This window comes from Carica papaya, chromosome 9 (assembly GCF_054855325.1).
Source record: "Carica papaya isolate Zhongbai chromosome 9, ASM5485532v1, whole genome shotgun sequence".
Classification (NCBI taxonomy): Eukaryota; Viridiplantae; Streptophyta; class Magnoliopsida; order Brassicales; family Caricaceae; genus Carica; species Carica papaya.
The window spans coordinates 27349346-27352185 of record NC_142317.1 but is presented as its reverse complement, the minus strand read 5'-3'; the positions used below and the strand labels follow the sequence as shown (position 1 = coordinate 27352185).

The 2840-nt window shown below is 44.3% G+C and overlaps 1 long non-coding RNA gene across 1 annotated transcript; it reads right to left on the bottom strand.

Moving 5' to 3' along the window:
• Positions 1 to 396: 396 nt before the first annotated feature.
• Positions 397 to 2596, bottom strand: LOC148240232 (uncharacterized). The gene is made up of 3 exons (XR_015816544.1): positions 1900 to 2596; positions 1561 to 1657; positions 397 to 592 (listed from the first exon to the last, which is right to left on the bottom strand). It is a non-coding gene; the product is annotated as an uncharacterized LOC148240232 (long non-coding RNA).
• Between the last annotated feature and the right edge of the window lie 244 nt (positions 2597 to 2840).

Sequence of the window (2840 nt, the reverse complement as noted above, 5' to 3'; positions counted from 1 at the left end):
ACTTATAAATTAACCAAGCCAACATGATGAGGCATTTTTGTTCTGTGTTACAATGGGTCGGAAATAGTACTATAGAGAATGTCATTTTAATTTTCTAAACATTCTTCTATATTTCTTTCCAAGCTTTCAAATTTACCCTTCATAATATTAACATTCTTACTTTTGACGTAAAATATCACTTTACTCCTTGAAAGAGTCAATACATGATTAGTTTTAAGAAAAAATTCATTCCCTAGAGATATAAATCAGTTCAATGTCTGGTTAAATCTTTTGTTTTTGGTCCAAATCTTTGCTTTGAAACAAAAATCCTTTTTATTATTTTTGAACTCAAAATAGATTCAACCATTATCTGTAACGGCCCCGGAAATATTAAAAAGAAATGAGTATTTAAATATATCGAATGCGGAAGCGAGATCAAAATTTTAGTTAACATCCCTTACACGAAAAACCAAAAAACGTACTTAAAATATAAAAGATTAAACTAACTAAGAAAGAAACTCGAAAATAAAACTATGCGTATGACTACAGAGTCTCTAGGCATCCCCTTCGTCGTCCTCCTGCGGAACGGGCTCGGGAACCATGTCTTCCTGATCTGAAATGGTTAATTAAGGAGTGAGCTACACTAGCCCAGTAAGAACATCACGATATCTCACCGTCACGGAGATAAAGGTGGGTAGAAAATAAAAATGACCAATGGAGCAAAATTTACAACGAACTCGTTTATTAACATGAAAACCTTTACCATCCACTTACCTCGGTGGAATTTATGAAAACAATATAAGAAAAACAATAACATTATCATAATCATTGAATAATATAAGCTGTAAAACATAACACTTATCACGCCTCTTGAAATTCAATCATTGTACAACATATCTTTTTCTCATTTACCAGCCTACTAGTATCCGTGGGGGTCCATAGGGGTTCCGCTACCCGTTAACCTTTAACATTCATAATCAGTTTCCAGGGCCGTCCCCATACCCCGTCCGGTATGGGCGCCAAAACCATGAACCTCAATACCCCGTCCGGTATGAGGGTGAAACGGGCCGTCCCCATACCCCGTCCGGTATGGGCGCCAAAACCATAAGATCTCCATACCCCGTCCGGCATGTGAGACCACAATCCCGGTAGGGTTCCCTACGGACCCGGTCCGTCCACCATCTCCCAGGATATCTAGTCAGGCTGACCCCCATAATACAATTATCAGTCTACACAATCTTTCATTTTCCTTTTCCTCAGTCAGCATCATCAATTTACATACAAACAAGCAAAACAGTAATTTATGCCGAACATACAATATACAGTATCAGTTTTTCAGTCATTCAACCCATGATTAATAAAAACGTAGTAAATGCGCACAAATCTGTAAAATAAACACATCAATCCTCATTTTGCATTTAAAGCTGTAAACAGGCCAAATAACAGTAAATCACCAATCACACTAGACTCGGGCTCCATTAGCCACCTTAAGCAATTTCACACATTCGTTAATTCAAGAAATACTGTTTTATCATTTTGAACTTTAATACTGTGATAGGAAATAGGGTGAGGGGTCCTTACTTGTTTTCGGGATCCGAATACGATTCACAGTGCGCCTGCAGGCCGTCCCTAATTTTCCCTGAGTTTTTCCCGGGAAACTGAAACACACTAACCGTACCTGCACGTGTTCCAAAAAAATCCAAATTAGGCCCAGGGCCTCTTTCGGCCCAAATCGCAACTCCGGCACGGCGGCTCCGCCGTGCTCCGGCGACGGCGCCGCCGCTGGCGGCGGCGAGTCGCCTCGGGTTGGCTGTTTTCGGCCGTTTTCGGCCGAATTCGGCCACACTCGCATTGGTCCTTGTCAGAAAAGAACCTTAGGGCCCTCGGGGGGCCAAAAAATCACGGAAAAACGGAGCTTACCGGCGGCGGCGCTCTCGGGTGCAGCGGCTCTCCGGCGAGGTTCGTGTTTTGGTGATTCGGCTCCGGTCAACCTGTAGAGAAAAGAATGGTGATCACGGTGATATAAAAATTGCATCGAACGGAGGCCGGGAAGGGCCTCGTCGGAGGCAAAAACCGAGAGGGGGCGCGGCGGCGCCGCTGGGCTTCGGCCGCGTATTCCGGCCGTTTGGCCGGGATTTCGGCTTCGATTTGGCCATAGGAGGAATCAGTGGGGAAAAACGAGTCGGGGGTATGAAATTTACCTCGATCGGCGGTCGGAAATTTCCCCGGTGCGGCGGCGAGTGGCGGCGGGTGGCGGCGGTCGGCCTCTGGTTCGTCTTCTCCGGCGAGCGGCTGGCGGCTAGGGTTTGTGGTCTGGTGTGGGGGTTCTATTTATAACCCCTTGCCTTTTGATCACAGCCGTTCATTTTGTTTTAATCTGGGCCGTTCGTTTTTGATTGAATCTGAGCCGTCCGTGCGATTGAATCTGGGCCGTCCGATCGCGTGATTGATCTGGGCCGTCGGATCGCACCCACGCGGATTGCCAACGTGGCTCCTTTTGGAGTGACGCGGTCTTGCCACGTGGCAGGCCCTGGTTGGTCGGGACTGCTGACCGGGCCTGCTGACGTGGCTGCTGACGTGGCCGCCCTCTTTTTTTTTTTTTTTTTTTTTTTTTTTTTTTTTTTCCTCCTCCTTTCCGGGTGCTACATTATCTCATAACATTCAGTCAATAAGGACCCATTTTAAAATTAAACAATTACATATATAGCTTAAAATCATATATCAAATGTAGGCCTAATTACAAATTATCTTAATTAGTTCTTTGGGTTAATGCCCAAATGCAAGTTAAATGGATAAAATTAGCTTAATGTCCAATTAAAAACATTGCACAGGCTCAAGCTTTGCATCATAAAATATTAATT